Below are 20,527 nucleotides of genomic sequence, written 5' to 3' on the forward strand. Positions count from 1 at the left end.
GGTCTGGGCGAGGGGACGGCCTAAAGTTATACTATTATATTGTGTTGTTGATGTGTGCAGAGGGTCCCTGGTTCGCGCCCGGGTCTGGGCGAGGGGACGGCCTAAAGTTATACTATTATATTGTGTTGTTGATGTGTGCAGAGGGTCCCTGGTTCGCGCCCGGGTCGGGGCGAGGGGACGGCCTAAAGTTATACTGTTATATTGTGTTGTTGATGTGTGCAGAGGGTCCCTGGTTCGCGCCCGGGTCTGGGCGAGGGGACGGCCTAAAGTTATACTATTATATTGTGTTGTTGATGTGTGCAGAGGGTCCCTGGTTCGCGCCCGGGTCTGGGCGAGGGGACGGCCTAAAGTTATACTATTATATTGTGTTGTTGATGTGTGCAGAGGGTCCCTGGTTCGCGCCCGGGTCTGGGCGAGGGGACGGCCTAAAGTTATACTGTTATATTGTGTTGTTGATGTGTGCAGAGGGTCCCTGGTTCGCGCCCGGGTCGGGGCGAGGGGACGGCCTAAAGTTATACTGTTATATTGTGTTGTTGATGTGTGCAGAGGGTCCCTGGTTCGCGCCCGGGTCTGGGCGAGGGACGGCCTAAAGTTATACTATTATATTGTGTTGTTGATGTGTGCAGAGGGTCCCTGGTTCGCGCCCGGGTCTGGGCGAGGGGACGGCCTAAAGTTATACTGTTATATTGTGTTGTTGATGTGTGCAGAGGGTCCCTGGTTCGCGCCCGGGTCTGGGCGAGGGGACGGCCTAAAGTTATACTGTTATATTGTGTTGTTGATGTGTGCAGAGGGTCCCTGGTTCGCGCCCGGGTCGGGGCGAGGGGACGGCCTAAAGTTATACTGTTACATTGTGTTGTTGATGTGTGCAGAGGGTCCCTGGTTCGCGCCCGGGTCGGGGCGAGGGGACGGTCTAAAGTTATACTATTACATTGTGTTGTTGATGTGTGCAGAGGGTCCCTGGTTCGCGCCCGGGTCGGGGCGAGGGGACGGTCTAAAGTTATACTGTTATATTGTGTTGTTGATGTGTGCAGAGGGTCCCTGGTTCGCGCCCGGGTCGGGGCGAGGGGACGGTCTAAAGTTATACTGTTATATTGTGTTGTTGATGTGTGCAGAGGGTCCCTGGTTCGCGCCCGGGTCGGGGCGAGGGGACGGTCTAAAGTTATACTGTTACATCCGCTTTGACGCTCCGCTAAATTAGGACTTGCCTCCATTTTCTTTTGCTCGCGCCGTAGTCACACAAAATGTGGTCAATTTTAGTTGTCTGTGTGATAATGTAACTTCACTAGGACATGTTGAAACAGTAGGGTTACTAGATAGGGCTGTGAGATGCATATCCCTGGCTCCCCTCTATGTCCAGCTGTGTCCCGACAGGGAACAACGTTATGATTGTCAGGACAACCGCTATACAGACAGACTGCCCTTTTCAGATTATGGGGGGGGGCAGCAGTGTGGTTGGTCAGAGGCCAGTGTGGTTGGTCAGGGGCCAGTGTGGTTGGTCAGGGGCAGCAGTGTGGTTGGTCGGGGGCCAGTGTGGTTGGTCAGGGGCCAGTGTGGTTGGTCAGGGGCCAGTGTGGTTGGTCAGGGGCCAGTGTGGTTGGTCAGGGGCCAGTGTGGTTGGTCAGGGGCCAGTGTGGTTGGTCAGGGGCCAGTGTGGTTGGTCAGGGGCCAGTGTGGTTGGTCAGGGGCCAGTGTGCTTGGTCAGGGGCCAGTGTGGTTGGTCAGGGGCCAGTGTGGTTGGTCAGGGGCCAGTGTGGTTGGTCAGAGGCCAGTGTGGTTGGTCAGGGGCCAGTGTGGTTGGTCAGGGGCCAGTGGTTGGTCAGGGGCCAGTGTGGTTGGTCAGGGGCCAGTGTGGTTGGTCAGGGGCCAGTGTGGTTGGTCAGAGGCCAGTGTGGTTGGTCAGGGGCCAGTGTGGTTGGTCAGGGGCCAGTGTGGTTGGTCAGGGGCCAGTGTGGTTGGTCAGGGGCCAGTGTGGTTGGTCAGGGGCCAGTGTGGTTGGTCAGGGGCCAGTGTGGTTGGTCAGTGGCCAGTGTGGTTGGTCAGAGGCCAGTGTGGTTGGTCAGGGGCCAGTGTGGTTGGTCAGGGGCCAGTGTGGTTGGTCAGGGGCCAGTGTGGTTGGTCAGGGGCCAGTGTGGTTGGTCAGGGGCCAGTGTGGTTGGTCAGAGGCCAGTGTGGTTGGTAATAATAACCCCTTCTGGAGATGACAGAGTTTCACTGGGTGTGTTCATCAATCTAACTAATGTCTGTCTGTTGATCTAATGTCTGTTCTCTGTTGATCTAATGTCTGTTCTCTGTTGATCTAATGTCTTGTCTGTTGATCTAATGTCTTGTCTGTTGATCTAATGTCTGTTCTCTGTTGATCTAATGTCTGTCTGTTGATCTAATGTCTTGTCTGTTGATCTAATGTCTGTTCTCTGTTGATCTAATGTCTGTCTGTTGATCTAATGTCTTGTCTGTTGATCGAATGTCTGTCTGTTGATCTAATGTCTTGTCTGTTGATCTAATGTCTTGTCTGTTGATCTAATGTCTGTCTGTTGATCTAATGTCTGTTCTCTGTTGATCTAATGTCTGTCTGTTGATCTAATGTCTTGTCTGTTGATCTAATGTCTGTTCTCTGTTGATCTAATGTCTGTTCTCTGTTGATCTAATGTCTTGTCTGTTGATCTAATGTCTTGTCTGTTGATCTAATGTCTTGTCTGTTGATCTAATGTCTGTCTGTTGATCTAATGTCTTGTCTGTTGATCTAATGTCTGTTCTCTGTTGATCTAATGTCTGTTCTCTGTTGATCTAATGTCTTGTCTGTTGATCTAATGTCTGTTCTCTGTTGATCTAATGTCTGTTCTCTGTTGATCTAATGTCTGTTCTCTGTTGATCTAATGTCTGTTCTCTGTTGATCTAATGTCTGTTCTCTGTTGATCTAATGTCTGTCTGTTGATCTAATGTCTGTTCTCTGTTGATCTAATGTCTGTTCTCTGTTGATCTAATGTCTGTCTGTTGATCTAATGTCTTGTCTGTTGATCAAATGTCTGTTCTCTGTTGATCTAATGTCTGTTCTCTGTTGATCTAATGTCTTGTCTGTTGATCTAATGTCTGTTCTCTGTTGATCTAATGTCTGTCTGTTGATCTAATGTCTGTTCTCTGTTGATCTAATGTCTGTTCTCTGTTGATCTAATGTCTTGTCTGTTGATCTAATGTCTGTTCTCTGTTGATCTAATGTCTGTTCTCTGTTGATCTAATGTCTGTCTGTTGATCTAATGTCTGTTCTCTGTTGATCTAATGTCTGTTCTCTGTTGATCTAATGTCTGTTCTCTGTTGATCTAATGTCTGTTCTCTGTTGATCTAATGTCTGTTCTCTGTTGATCTAATGTCTTGTCTGTTGATCTAATGTCTGTTCTCTGTTGATCTAATGTCTGTTCTCTGTTGATCTAATGTCTTGTCTGTTGATCTAATGTCTTGTCTGTTGATCTAATGTCTTGTCTGTTGATCTAATGTCTGTTCTCTGTTGATCTAATGTCTGTTCTCTGTTGATCTAATGTCTTGTCTGTTGATCTAATGTCTGTTCTCTGTTGATCTAATGTCTGTTCTCTGTTGATCTAATGTCTGTTCTCTGTTGATCTAATGTCTGTCTGTTGATCTAATGTCTGTCTGTTGATCTAATGTCTGTTCTCTGTTGATCTAATGTCTGTTCTCTGTTGATCTAATGTCTGTCTGTTGATCTAATGTCTGTTCTCTGTTGATCTAATGTCTGTTCTCTGTTGATCTAATGTCTGTTCTCTGTTGATCTAATGTCTGTCTGTTGATCTAATGTCTGTTCTCTGTTGATCTAATGTCTGTTCTCTGTTGATCTAATGTCTGTCTGTTGATCTAATGTCTGTCTGTTGATCTAATGTCTGTCTGTTGATCTAATGTCTGTTCTCTGTTGATCTCACCCTGACCGTCCAGAACACATCATCAGTGCAGCAGACTACAGTACTGCACAGTATAATGTATTAACACTGCCTGCTCTGTAGAAGCACATGATTTCATTTGTGTGTGTGCGTGTGTGTGTGTGTGTGTGTGTGTGCGCGCCTTAATAAATGTTAATAATTCATCTCATTCCCAGCAGCACACATTTCATACTATGATCATCAGACTGTCAATATGACACACACACAGTTTCAACCATAATCACTATACTGTTATCACTATACTGTTATCACTATACTGTCATCACCATACTGTTATCACCATACTGTCATCACCATACTGTTATCACCATACTGTCATCACCATACTGTTATCACTATACTGTTATCACCATACTGCCATCACCATACTGTTGTCACCCTACTGTCATCACTATACTGTCATCACTATACTGTCATCACTATACTGTCATCACTATACTGTTATCACTATACTGTCATCACCATACTGTCATCACTATACTGGCATCACTATACTGTCATCACCATACTGTTATCACCATACTGTTATCACTATACTGTTATCACCATACTGCCATCACCATACTGTTGTCACCCTACTGTCATCACTATACTGTCATCACTATACTGTCATCACTATACTGTAATCACCATACTGTCATCACCATACTGTTATCACTATACTGTCATCACCATACTGTCAACATCATACTGTCATCACTATACTGTTATCACTATACTGTCATCACCATGCTGTCATCACCATACTGTTATCACTATACTGTTATCACTATACTGTCATCACTATACTGTCATCACCATACTGTCATCACTATACTGTCATCACTATACTGTTATCACCATACTGTCATCACCATACTGTCATCACCATACTGTTATCACTATACTGTCATCACTATACTGTCATCACCATACTGTCAACATCATACTGTCAACATCATACTGTCATCACTATACTGTCATCACTATACTGTCATCACCATACTGTCATCACCATACTGTCATCACCATACTGTCATCACCATACTGTCATCACCATACTTTCATCACCATACTGTCATCACTATACTGTCATCACTATACTGTCATCACCATACTGTCATCACCATACTGTCATCACCATACTGTCATCACCATACTGTCATTACCATACTGTCATCACCATACTGTCATCACTATACTGTCATCCCCATACTGTGATCACTATACTGTCATCACTATACTGTCATCACCATACTGTCATCACCATACTGTTATCACTATACTGTCATCACTATACTGTCATCACTATACTGTCATCACCATACTGTCATCACTATACTGTCATCCCCATACTGTGATCACTATACTGTCATCACTATACTGTCATCACTATACTGTCATCACTATACTGTCATCACCATACAACAACCAAGACTAGCCTGACTTAGTTATTCATCTGTATCACACTGGCCTGAGCTTTGCTCCAAAGCTATTTTAACATTTACATAATTTAAATGAACCTTTATTTAACGAGGCAAATCAGTTAAGAACAAATGATTATTTACAATGACGGCCTACACCGTCCAAACCAGGACGACACTGGGCCCTATGGGACTCCCAATCACAGCCGCTTGTGATACAGCCTGGATTCGAACCAGGGTGTCTGTAGTGAGCTGAGCTTTTAAAATACATTCTGTATTTTGTATATATATATATTTTTTTAAACAAGTTACATGAATTATATTGAGAAACCGGTCACGGAAGTAGCTCTGAATGTTTGGAGCATGAGTAAACTATAGTCCTTCATCAGATGTAATGTCTGAGTAGCTCAGCTTCCTCGTTCTCCACTCAACTTGTCCCACAACCCGAGTCACAATAACAACAACAAACAACAACAACATGACTGACACATGTAAACAAACATGATTGACATGAGGTAACCCCTCTAACAGACAGAGAGACAGACACACATGACGAATCCCCTCTAACAGACAGAGAGACAGACACACAGATGTATTTTAAAAGAGATAGACAGAGAGAGACAGTCAGAGAGATAGACACACAGAGATAGACAGAGAGAGACAGTCAGAGAGACAGACACACAGAGAGACAGAGAGAGACAGTCAGAGAGACAGAGAGACAGACACACAGATATAGACAGAGAGAGACAGTCAGAGAGACAGAGACAGTCAGAGAGACAGAGAGAGACAGTCAGAGAGACAGACACACAGAGAGAGACAGAGATAGTAAGAGAGACAGAGAGAGACAGTCAGAGAGACAGACATAGTCAGAGAGACAGACACACAGAGAGAGACAGAGAGAGACAGTCAGAGAGAGAGAGACAGACACACAGAGATAGTCAGAGAGAGTCAGAGAGACAGAGATAGTCAGAGAGACAGAGATAGTCAGAGGGCAGTGTACTGTACCTGCGCGCAGCCAAAGCATGTTGAAGATGAGAGGGAGCACCTGAACCAAAATATGAGAAGATAAAATCCCTCTCTATTTTTGATATGATTCTTTCCCTACAGCTGTCGTGGTAACACTTTCCGTTTTTCTCCTGAGACCTCCCTGAGACTCGCAATTTGGGTTTACAAATGTGGGACTGTGTGTGTGTGTGTGTGTGTGTGTTGTAATGGGGATTACTCCCCAGTCCAGTCATGAGACAGGGCTGTACCAGTTCGCCACACACAGCACCTGGCACACCGGGCTGGCCGACCTGGCTCCAAAGATTAGGAGAGGGAGAGAGGGAACGAGAGAGACAGAGAGACAGAGAGTGAAGAGAGAGTAGGGAATGAACGAAAGGTAGAGACAGCATGCCATTGACATGGGGGGATTCAGAGGTGGGGAGGGGTGAAGAGTATGATACCGATAGTACTCTGATAATACTCTGATAGTACTCTACGATAGTACTCTACGATAGTACTCTGATAGTACTCTACGATAGTACTCTACGATAGTTGTCTATGATAGTACTCTGCGATATTACTCTACAATAGTACTCTACGACAGTACTCTGATAGTACTCTACAATAGTACTCTACGATAGTACTCTACAATAGCACTCTGTTAGTACTCAACGATAGTACTCTACGATAGTACTCTACGATAGTGCTCTACGATAGTACTCTACGATAGTACTCTACGTTAGTGCTCTATGATAGTACTCTACGATAGTGCTCTACGATAGTACTCTACGATAGTACGCTATGATAGTACGCTACGATAGTACTCTACGATAGTACTCTACGATAGTTGTCTATGATAGTACTCTGCGATATTACTCTACAATAGTACTCTACGACAGTACTCTGATAGTACTCTACAATAGTACTCTACGATAGTACTCTACAATAGCACTCTGTTAGTACTCTACGATAGTACTCTACGATAGTGCTCTACGATAGTACTCTACGATAGTACTCTACGTTAGTGCTCTACGATAGTACTCTACGATAGTGCTCTACGATAGTACTCTACGATAGTACGCTATGATAGTACGCTACGATAGTACTCTATGATAGTACTCTATGATAGTACTCTACGGTAGTACTCTATGATAGTATGCTACGATAGTACTCTATGATAGTATTCTACGGTAGTACTCTACCATTGTACTCTACGATAGTACTCTAGTATTCCAATACTGGTCAAGACCTACGAGCTCTATGCATAAAGAGCAATATGTCCAACAGTATCCTAATTCCTTCACACATCATCCCTAAAAAGTACCATATTGACGCAACAAACGTTTGTAGACCAGAGAGACTGGTGTGCCCAGTAGTACTGACATGTTACGTGATCAGAAAGCTGTAAAGGTGGAAAATAAAACAGCCTCTATGAGCTTGGTAAGCCTGGCTGGTCCTAAACATTCCTCTAGCGGCCATACACAGACCAGCAGTAAACCACGAACCATGAGACTCTGAGCCAACCTACTGCCCACACTACAGTACACGACACTAACCTTCCACCCTATAGCTCTCAGGGCCTGGAGAATGAGCTGCCCTGAATCACGACAAGAGGTGTATTTAACGAGATGTGTATGGAAAGAGAGGTGTATTTAATGAGAGGTGTATTTAACAAGAGATGTATTTAACGAGAGGTCTATTTTGCGTTACCAGTATTGTCATCGTCATAAAATGGTCCAACAGGTCTCACCATTCAAAAGTATTTTCTCATTATAATATATCTGTCACTACGCACCTGAGTCCAGTCAGTGAGACTCATTATAATATATCTGTCACTACGTACCTGAGTCCAGTCAGTGAGACTCATTATAATATATCTGTCACTACGTACCTGAGTCCAGTCAGTGAGATTCATTATAATATATCTGTCACTACGTACCTGAGTCCAGTCAGTGAGATTCATTATAATATATATAATATATCAACCACTACTACAACTACAACCACTACTATCACTACTATCACTACTACTACTACTACCACCACTACCACTACTACCACTACTACCACCATTACCACTACCACTACTACCACTACTACCACCATTACCACTACTACTACCACCACTACCACTACTACCACCACGACTACTACTACCACTACAACTACCACTTATACTACTACTACTACCACTACTACTACAACCACTACTACCACCACGACTACTACTACCACTACTACAACTACCACTACCACTACTACCACCACGACTACTACTACCACTACTACCACTACTACTATCACTACTACGACAACTACTACTACTACTACTACTACCACTAACCCTACTACTACTACCACTACCACTACAGCCACTACTACTACTACCATTACCACTACTACCACTACTACCACCATTACTACAGCTACTACCATTACCACTACTACCACTACTACCACAACCACTACTACCACTACCACCACTACCACCACTACCACCACTACTACTACTACTACTACCACTTCTACTACTACTACTACAACCACTACTACTACTACCACTACCACTACTACCACCACTACTACTACCATTACCACTACTACCACTACTACCATTACCACTACTACCACTACTACCATCACTACTACTACTACTACTACCATTACCACTACTACCACTACTACTACCACTACTACCATTACCACTACTACCACTACTACCACTACTACCACCATTACCACTACTACTACCATTACCACCACTACTACCACTACTACCACTACTACTACCACTACTACTACCACCATTACCACTACTACCACCACTACCACTACTACCATTACCACTACTACCACTACTACCACCATTACCACTACTACCACCATTACCACTACTACCACTACTACTACTACCATTACCACTACTACTACTACTAACATTACCACTACTACCACTACTACTACCACTACTACCATTACCACTACTACCACTACTACCACTACTACCACTACTACCACCATTACCACTACTACTACCATTACCACTACTACTACTACTACTACCATTACCACTACTACCACCACTACCACTACTACCACTACTACTACCACTACTACCATTACCACTACTACCACTACTACCACTACTACCACCATTACCACTACTACTACCATTACCACTACTACTACCACCACTACCAATACTACTACTACCACTACTACCACCATTACCATTACTACTACCACCATTACCACTACCACTACTACTACCACTACTACTACTACCATTACCACTACTACCACCACTACCACCACTACTACTACTACTACCACTACTACTACCACCATTACCACTACTACCACCACTACCACTACTACTACTACCACCATTACCATTACTACCACCACTACCACTACTACTACTACTACTACCATTACCACTACTACCACCACTACCACTACTACTACTACTACTACCATTACCACTACTACCACTACTACCACTACTACTACTACCATTACCACTACTACCACTACTACCACCACTACTACTACTACCACTACTACCATCACTACTACTACTAATACTACCATTACCACTACTACCACTACTACCACTACTACCACCACTACTATCATCACTACTACTACTACTGCTACCATTACCACTACTACCACTACTACTACCACTACTACCATTACCACTACTACCACTACTACCAATACTACCACCATTACCACTACTACTACCATTACCACTACTACTACCACCATTACCACTACTACCACTACTACCACTACCACTACTACCACCATTACCACTACTACCACTACCACTACTACCAATACTACTACTACCACCACTACCACTACCACTACTACTACTACCACTACCACTACTACTACTACCATTACCACTACTACCACTACTACCACTACCACTACTACCACCATTACCACTACTACCACTACCACTACTACCAATACTACTACTACCACCACTACCACTACCACTACTACTACCACCACTACCACTACCACTACTACCATTACCACTACTACCACTACCACTACCAATACTACTACTACCACTACTACCACTACTACCACTACCACTACTACCACCATTACCACTACTACCACTACTACCACTACTACCACTACCACTACTACCACCATTACCACTACTACCACTACTACCACTACTACCACTACCACTACTACCACCATTACCACTACTACCACTACTACCACTACTACTACCACCACTACCACTACCACTACTACCATTACCACTACTACCACTACCACTACTACCACCATTACCACTACTACCACTACTACCACTACTACCACTACCACTACTACCACCATTACCACTACTACCACTACTACCACTACTACCACTACCACTACTACCACCATTACCACTACTACCACTACTACCACTACCACTACTACTACTACCACTACCACTACTACCATTACCACTACTACCACTACCACTACTACCACCATTACCACTACTACCACTACTACCACTACCACTACTACCACTACTACCACTACCACTACTACCACCATTACCACTACTACCACTACTACCACTACTACCACTACCACTACTACCACCATTACCACTACTACCACTACTACCACTACCACTACTACTACTACCACTACCACTACTACCATTACCACTACTACCACTACCACTACTACCACCATTACCACTACTACCACTACTACCACTACCACTACTACTACTACCACTACCACTACTACCATTACCACTACTACCACTACCACTACTACCACCATTACCACTACTACCACTACTACCACTACTGATATTACCACTACTACCACTACTACTATTACCACTACTACCACTACTGATATTACCACTACTACCACTACTACCACTACTACCACTACTGATATTACCACTACTACCACTACTACTACTACCACTATTACCACTACTACCACTACTACCACTACTGATATTACCACTACTACCACTACTACCACTACTACCACTACTACCACTACTACCACTACTACCACTACCACTACTACCACTACCACTACTACCAATACTACTACTACCACCACTACCACTACCACTACTACTACCACTACTACTACCACTACTACTACTACTACTACCACTACTACCATTACCACTACTACTACAACCACTACTACTACTATTGTTCTTCTTCTTCTCATATTATTATTATTATTATTATTATTATTATATTACTATGGAATATCTGTCATCTGGATGTATCATAGCACATACCATACACGGGGCTGACTGGGTTTTGAATTCATCCACAAGAGTCAAGACCATGTTATCCCACTGCCCTAAAGCCAGGGTCCTGGCTCTGGGAGCTTACATACATCTTCAGGTCACATGAAAGGTCACTGAGCACATAGTTCACTAAACCACAACCTCTCTCTCACACACACACACACACACACACACACACACACACACACACACACACACACACACACACACACACACACACACACACACACACACACACACACACACACACACACACACACACACACACACACACACACACACACAGACACACACACACTTTATCGCCAAAACAATTTATATTCTATTCTATTCCAGACTGTTGGAGACTGAGTTTCTCCAGAATTATGTTAGAGACTGAGATTCTCCAGACTGTTGGAGACTGTGAGGTACTCCAGACTGTTGGAGACTGTGAGGTTCTCCAAACTGATGTTGGAGACTGTGTGGTTCTCCAGACTGATGGAGACTGTGAGGTTCTCCAGACGGTTGGAGACTGAGGTTCTCCAGACGGTTGGAGACTGAGGTTCTCCAGACGGTTGGAGACTGAGGTTCTTCAAACTGATGTTTGAGACTGTGAGGATCTCCAGACTAATCTGCTGATACTCTCCAGTGGTGTTCTGTGTGTGTGTGTGTGTGTGTGTGTGTGTGTGTGTGTGTGTGTGTGTGTGTGTGTGTGTGTGTGTGTGTGTGTGTGTGTGTGTGTGTGTGTGTGTGTAGAGGAGAGAGACAGTTAGAGGAGAGAGAGGAGAGAGAAAGAGGTGGTGTTCTTGTTTTTAGATTTTTCACTCTGTGTCTGGGCTATCTCAACCCCTCACCTCACCTTTCCTCACCCCTCTCCTGTCTGCCTTCACCCCTCTTTACCCCCTCGCGACCCTCATCCCTCCTCAGCCCTCACCCTGTCTGCTCATTGTCACAGTATTGGAGTTAGAAACGGACGGACGGACAGACGGACAGACGGACAGACGGACAGACAGCACAGGGAACAAGAGAAGTTTAAAGGCCTGGGAGGAGAAAACCCACCGTAGTCTTAGTCTCACATCTTAGTGTTTTAACAGCCATCACCAGGGTAATGTTATGGTAGGAATGTTCACTGTGCATTAGTGTATACACATCTGTCTCACTAATCTTAACCATCGTTCATTTCACAGAGGTTGTGGTGGTTACAACTGAACCCTTTACACTCCTGGGGATTGGCCTATATGGCATAGGGGGCTAAATTGAAATATGTCTGACAGATGAAATATGGAAAGCATATCCTTAAGTATAGCGATAGCAATTACTTAATAGCAATTGAAAAGGAACAGTTTGGAGATTAGTGTGAAATGTATTAGACCAAAGGTGAATACAGTTCACTTGACACAAGCCTGAATCCAAACCTCACAACTGTTGATTTTATGTGAATTATACTGTATTTTTCGACACATTTGTTGATAATAAAAATCAGAAAATCCTCTAGATACTTTCAGTAACATGATCAGAATATGAATAATAATATCCTGGAAAACGTGGTGCAACAAAAGAGCAGAAAACGAGAAGGGTTTGAGTGAGAGGACTAGAGAATGGGACAGGGGATACCTAGTCAGTTGTAAAGGGAAAGTACAACCTAGTCAGTTGTAAAGGGAAAGTACAACCTAGTCAGTTGTAAAGTACAACCTAGTCAGTTGTAAAGTACAACCTAGTCAGTTGTAAAGGGAAAGTACAACCTAGTCAGTTGTAAAGTACAACCTAGTCAGTTGTAAAGTATAACCTAGTCAGTTGTAAAGGGAAAGTACAACCTAGTCAGTTGTAAAGTATAACCTAGTCAGTTGTAAAGTACAACCTAGTCAGTTGTAAAGTATAACCTAGTCAGTTGTAAAGTACAACCTAGTCAGTTGTAAAGGGAAAGTACAACCTAGTCAGTTGTAAAGGGAAAGTATAACCTAGTCAGTTGTAAAGTACAACCTAGTCAGTTGTAAAGTACAACCTAGTCAGTTGTAAAGTACAACCTAGTCAGTTGTAAAGGGAAAGTACAACCTAGTCAGTTGTAAAGTACAACCTAGTCAGTTGTAAAGTATAACCTAGTCAGTTGTAAAGGGAAAGTACAACCTAGTCAGTTGTAAAGGGAAAGTATAACCTAGTCAGTTGTAAAGGGAAAATACAACCTAGTCAGTTGTAAAGTACAACCTAGTCAGTTGTAAAGTACAACCTAGTCAGTTGTAAAGTACAACCTAGTCAGTTGTAAAGTACAACCTAGTCAGTTGTAAAGTACAACCTAGTCAGTTATAAAGTGCAACCTAGTCAGTTGTAAAGTACAACCTAGTCAGTTGTAAAGTACAACCTAGTCAGTTGTAAAGTACAACCTAGTCAGTTGTAAAGTACAACCTAGTCAGTTGTAAAGTACAACCTAGTCAGTTGTAAAGTACAACCTAGTCAGTTGTAAAGTACAACCTAGTCAGTTGTAAAGGAAAAGTACAACCTAGTCAGTTGTAAAGTACAACCTAGTCAGTTGTAAAGTACAACCTAGTCAGTTGTAAAGTACAACCTAGTCATTTGTAAAGGGAAAGTACAACCTAGTCAGTTGTAAAGTACAACCTAGTCAGTTGTAAAGGAAAAGTACAACCTAGTCAGTTGTAAAGGAAAAGTACAACCTAGTCAGTTGTAAAGTACAACCTAGTCAGTTGTAAAGTACAACCTAGTCAGTTGTAAAGTACAACCTAGTCAGTTGTAAAGTACAACCTAGTCAGTTGTAAAGTACAACCTAGTCAGTTGTAAAGTACAACCTAGTCAGTTGTAAAGGAAAAGTACAACCTAGTCAGTTGTAAAGTACAACCTAGTCAGTTGTAAAGTACAACCTAGTCAGTTGTAAAGGAAAAGTACAACCTAGTCAGTTGTAAAGTACAACCTAGTCAGTTGTAAAGTACAACCTAGTCAGTTGTAAAGGAAAAGTACAACCTAGTCAGTTGTAAAGTACAACCTAGTCAGTTGTAAAGTACAACCTAGTCAGTTGTAAAGGAAAAGTACAACCTAGTCAGTTGTAAAGGAAAAGTACAACCTAGTCAGTTGTAAAGTACAACCTAGTCAGTTGTAAAGTACAACCTAGTCAGTTGTAAAGTACAACCTAGTCAGTTGTAAAGTACAACCTAGTCAGTTGTAAAGTACAACCTAGTCAGTTGTAAAGGAAAAGTACAACCTAGTCAGTTGTAAAGGGAAAGTACAACCTAGTCAGTTGTAAAGTACAACCTAGTCAGTTGTAAAGTACAACCTAGTCAGTTGTAAAGTACAACCTAGTCAGTTGTAAAGGAAAAGTACAACCTAGTCAGTTGTAAAGGAAAAGTACAACCTAGTCAGTTGTAAAGTACAACCTAGTCAGTTGTAAAGTACAACCTAGTCAGTTGTAAAGTACAACCTAGTCAGTTGTAAAGGGAAAGTACAACCTAGTCAGTTGTAAAGTACAACCTAGTCAGTTGTAAAGTACAACCTAGTCAGTTGTAAAGGAAAAGTACAACCTAGTCAGTTGTAAAGTACAACCTAGTCAGTTGTAAAGGAAAAGTACAACCTAGTCAGTTGTAAAGTACAACCTAGTCAGTTGTAAAGTACAACCTAGTCAGTTGTAAAGTACAACCTAGTCAGTTGTAAAGTACAACCTAGTCAGTTGTAAAGTACAACCTAGTCAGTTGTAAAGGAAAAGTACAACCTAGTCAGTTGTAAAGTACAACCTAGTCAGTTGTAAAGGAAAAGTACAACCTAGTCAGTTGTAAAGTACAACCTAGTCAGTTGTAAAGTATAACCTAGTCAGTTGTAAAGTACAACCTAGTCAGTTGTAAAGTATAACCTAGTCAGTTGTAAAGTACAACCTAGTCAGTTGTAAAGTACAACCTAGTCAGTTGTAAAGTACAACCTAGTCAGTTGTAAAGTACAACCTAGTCAGTTGTAAAGTATAACCTAGTCAGTTGCACAACTAAATGCATTCAACCGAAATGTGTCTTCCACATTTAACCCAACCCCTCTGAATCAGAGAGGTGCAGGGGGGCTGCCTTAATCAACGTCATCACGCCCAAGGAACAGTTGTTGTTTAGGGTGTTAACTGCCCGGCTCAAGGTCAGAACGGCAAATTTTTCCACCTTGCCGGCTCTGGGATTCGAACCAGCGGTTAGTGACCCAACGCTACGCTGCCTGCCACACCCTACTAATAGGTGTCTCCAAGTGGCCACACACACCTCTCCAAAGTGTCCACAGTTCCTATGTCATTTCCTGGTGTTGTGTATAGTGTTCAACTATACGGTTGTTTTGTAGGTCTCGTCTCGTAGCTGTGCCGCTGAGGAACAAGAACAAACTTCTAGTTGTTTGGTTTGTAACACCATCCTGTATCCACACCATCACACAATTTACTGTCGTTGTTTACGCAATCCAGAAACGGTCCGTTATAAATCACAATCTGGGTCAGGAGGCATTTGAGACACAGACACTGTAGCTGGTCCCTAATAGGTAAATACACTGTAGCTGGTCCCTAATAGGTTAGTACACTGTAGCTGGTCCCTAATAGGTTAGTACACTGTAGCTGGTCCCTAATAGGTTAGTACACTGTAGCTGGTCCCTAATAGGTTAGTACACTGTAGCTGGTCCCTAATAGGTTAGTACACTGTAGCTGGTCCCTAATAGGTTAGTACACTGTAGCTGGTCCCTAATAGGTTAGTACACTGTAGCTGGTCCCTAATAGGTAAATACACTGTAGCTGGTCCCTAATAGGTAAATACACTGTAGCTGGTCCCTAATAGGTAAATACACTGTAGCTGGTCCCTAATAGGTAAATACACTGTAGCTGGTCCCTAATAGGTTAGTACACTGTAGCTGGTCCCTAATAGGTTAGTACACTGTAGCTGGTCCCTAATAGGTTAGTACACTGTAGCTGGTCCCTAATAGGTTAGTACACTGTAGCTGGTCCCTAATAGGTTAGTACACTGTAGCTGGTCCCTAATAGGTTAGTACACTGTAGCTGGTCCCTAATAGGTTAGTACACTGTAGCCGGTCCCTAATAGGTTAGTACACTGTAGCTGGTCCCTAATAGGTAAATACACTGTAGCCGGTCCCTAATAGGTTAGTACACTGTAGCTGGTCCCTAATAGGTAAATACACTGTAGCTGGTCCCTAATAGGTTAGTACACTGTAGCTGGTCCCTAATAGGTTAGTACACTGTAGCTGGTCCCTAATAGGTAAATACACTGTAGCTGGTCCCTAATAGGTTAGTACACTGTAGCTGGTCCCTAATAGGTTAGTACACTGTAGCTGGTCCCTAATAGGTTAGTACACTGTAGCTGGTCCCTAATAGGTTAGTACACTGTAGCTGGTCCCTAATAGGTTAGTACACTGTAGCTGGTCCCTAATAGGTTAGTACACTGTAGCCGGTCCCTAATAGGTTAGTACACTGTAGCTGGTCCCTAATAGGTTAGTACACTGTAGCTGGTCCCTAATAGGTAAATACACTGTAGCTGGTCCCTAATAGGTTAGTACACTGTAGCTGGTCCCTAATAGGTTAGTACACTGTAGCCGGTCCCTAATAGGTTAGTACACTGTAGCCGGTCCCTAATAGGTTAGTACACTGTAGCTGGTCCCTAATAGGTTAGTACACTGTAGCTGGTCCCTAATAGGTTAATACACTGTAGCCGGTCCCTAATAGGTTAGTACACTGTAGCTGGTCCCTAATAGGTTAGTACACTGTAGCTGGTCCCTAATAGGTTAGTACACTGTAGCTGGTCCCTAATAGGTTAGTACACTGTAGCTGGTCCATAATAGATTAGTACACTGTAGCCGGTCCCTAATAGGTTAGTACACTGTAGCTGGTCCCTAATAGGTTAATACACTGTAGCTGGTCCATAATAGATTAGTACACTGTAGCTGGTCCCTAATAGGTTAATACACTGTAGCTGGTCCATAATAGATTAGTACAATGTAGCTGGTCCCTAATAGGTAAATACACTGTAGCTGGTCCCTAATAGGTTAATACACTGTAGCTGGTCCATAATAGATTAGTACACTGTAGCTGGTCCCTAATAGATTAGTACACTGTAGCTGGTCCCTAATAGATTAGTACACTGTAGCTGGTCCCTAATAGATTAGTACACTGTAGCTGGTCCCTAATAGGTTAATACACTGTAGCTGGTCCATAATAGATTAGTACACTGTAGCTGGTCCATAATAGATTAGTACACTGTAGCTGGTCCCTAATAGGTTAATACACTGTAGCTGGCCCCTAATAGATTAGTACACTGTAGCTGGTCCCTAATAGGTAAATACACTGTAGCTGGTCCATAATATATTAGTACACTGTAGCTGGTCCATAATATATTAGTACACTGTAGCTGGTCCATAATATATTAGTACACTGTAGCTGGTCCATAATAGGTTAGTACACTGTAGCTGGTCCATAATAGATTAGTACACTGTAGCTGGTCCCTAATAGGTTAATACACTGTAGCTGGTCCATAATAGATTAGTACACTGTAGCTGGTCCATAATAGATTAGTACACTGTAGCTGGTCCATAATAGATTAGTACACTGTAGCTGGTCCCTAATAGGTTAATACACTGTAGCTGGCCCCTAATAGATTAGTACACTGTAGCTGGTCCATAATAGATTAGTACACTGTAGCCGGTCCCTAATAGGTTAATACACTGTAGCTGGTCCCTAATAGGTTAATACACTGTAGCTGGTCCATAATAGATTAGTACACTGTAGCTGGTCCCTAATAGATTAGTACACTGTAGCTGGTCCATAATAGATTAGTACACTGTAGCTGGTCCCTAATAGATTAGTACACTGTAGCCGGTCCCTAATAGGTTAGTACACTGTAGCTGGTCCCTAATAGATTAGTACACTGTAGCTGGTCCATAATAGATTAGTACACTGTAGCTGGTCCATAATAGATTAGTACACTGTAGCTGGTCCCTAATAGGTTAGTACACTGTAGCTGGTCCATAATAGATTAGTACACTGTAGCTGGTCCCTAATAGATTAGTACACTGTAGCTGGTCCCTAATAGGTTAGTACACTGTAGCTGGTCCCTAATAGATTAGTACACTGTAGCTGGTCCCTAATAGGTTAGTACACTGTAGCTGGTCCATAATAGATTAGTACACTGTAGCTGGTCCATAATAGGTTAGTACACTGTAGCTGGTCCATAATAGATTAGTACACTGTAGCTGGTCCCTAATAGGTTAGTACACTGTAGCTAGTCCATAATAGATTAGTACACTGTAGCTGGTCCCTAATAGATTAGTACACTGTAGCTGGTCCCTAATAGGTTAGTACACTGTAGCTGGTCCCTAATAGATTAGTACACTGTAGCTGGTCCCTAATAGGTTAGTACACTGTAGCTGGTCCCTAATAGGTTAGTACACTGTAGCTGGTCCCTAATAGGTTAATACACTGTAGCTGGTCCCTAATAGGTTAATACACTGTAGCTGGTCCATAATAGATTAGTACACTGTAGCTGGTCCCTAATAGGTTAGTACACTGTAGCTGGTCCCTAATAGGTTAGTACACTGTAGCTGGTCCCTAATAGATTAGTACACTGTAGCTGGTCCATAATAGATTAGTACACTGTCAAAAATATAAAAATAAAAAAAATATATGCCATTTAGCAGACGCTTTTATCCAAAGCGTACATTCTACGTATGGGTGGTCCCGGGGATCGAACCCACTACCCTGGCGTTACAAGCGCCATGCTCTACCAACTGAGCTACAGAAGGACCACAAGTTGTTTCAACTAATTATTATTGAGTTGCTAGTTCCACAGCCTTTTTGAATTAATGCTATTTTACTCAACTTTTCAGTCAAAGTGTTACCTGAATTTACAATTTGTAATTTTCCAAAACTTAGTTCCTACAAAACAAAAAATGTATTTGTTTTGATTTGAATAAAATTTGATTTGATTTGATTTGATTTTTAAAAAATGTCGGCCAACATTCAGTCAACTTAAAATGTTTTGCTCAATTGGTTCCATATGTTTATTCAACTAGAAATGATTATAAGTTCCCTTTAAAAGGCTGTGGAACTAGTCACACACAGAGTTCTTTTACCACATGTTTACAACTTACCTATTTGACACACGATGACATACACGATGACATACACGATGACATACACGATGACATACATGATGACATTGTTCATTTACACATGAATTATTATTCAATTCATGTCCTCACCTGGGATTTGAACTCACAACCTCATAAGGCCATGTCTGTGTGTCAATTATCAGTTCATTTTGGACTGTTCTCATCATTGATTTTATTGACTTATTTAAGAAATGTGAGGGGTTTTTCATGTATACTTGTCTAATGTTTGTGGGGCATATTTACTCTTCTACTTTAATGTTAGTCCTTAAATCACTATGATAAATAAAATTGTTTTTCTTGAGTGTACTTTTAAAAGAGCTGAGATTTACTTTGAAGTGCAAAGTGTAGCAATACAGGTGTAATCAGTCATTGACACAGTCATGGCGGCGTAGCAGGAATTTAGGAATGCCGTGAACCGAGAGGTTGCGAATTCAAATCCCAGGTTGAATAATAATGACTGTATACATTAAACTAGCACAATCTAATCATGGGGTTAGCCTAGTGGTTAGAGCGTTGGACTTGTAACCGAAAGGTTGAAAGTTCAAATCCCGAGCTGACAAGGTACAAATCTGTCGTTCTGCCCCTGAACAGGCAGTTAACCCACTGTTCCTAGGCTGTCATTGAAATTAAGAATTAGTTCTTAACTGACTTGCCTGGTTAAATAAATAAATAAATAAATAAATAATAAATGTATGTCAATGTGTGTCAAATACATCAGCTGAAAACATTGTGTGTGTTAACTAGTTCCACAGGTTTTTACATTT

The 20,527-nt window shown here is 42.4% G+C and overlaps 1 protein-coding gene across 6 annotated transcripts in view; it reads right to left on the bottom strand.

Annotated features, from left to right (window-relative positions):
* Nucleotides 1–20,527, bottom strand: part of myrf (myelin regulatory factor) — a 138,775-nt gene that overhangs the window by 116,509 nt on the left and 1,739 nt on the right. The gene's annotated exons all lie outside the window — the stretch shown is intronic.

The sequence above is a fragment of the Oncorhynchus keta genome, chromosome 17 (assembly GCF_023373465.1).
Source record: "Oncorhynchus keta strain PuntledgeMale-10-30-2019 chromosome 17, Oket_V2, whole genome shotgun sequence".
NCBI classification, from domain to species: domain Eukaryota; kingdom Metazoa; phylum Chordata; class Actinopteri; order Salmoniformes; family Salmonidae; genus Oncorhynchus; species Oncorhynchus keta.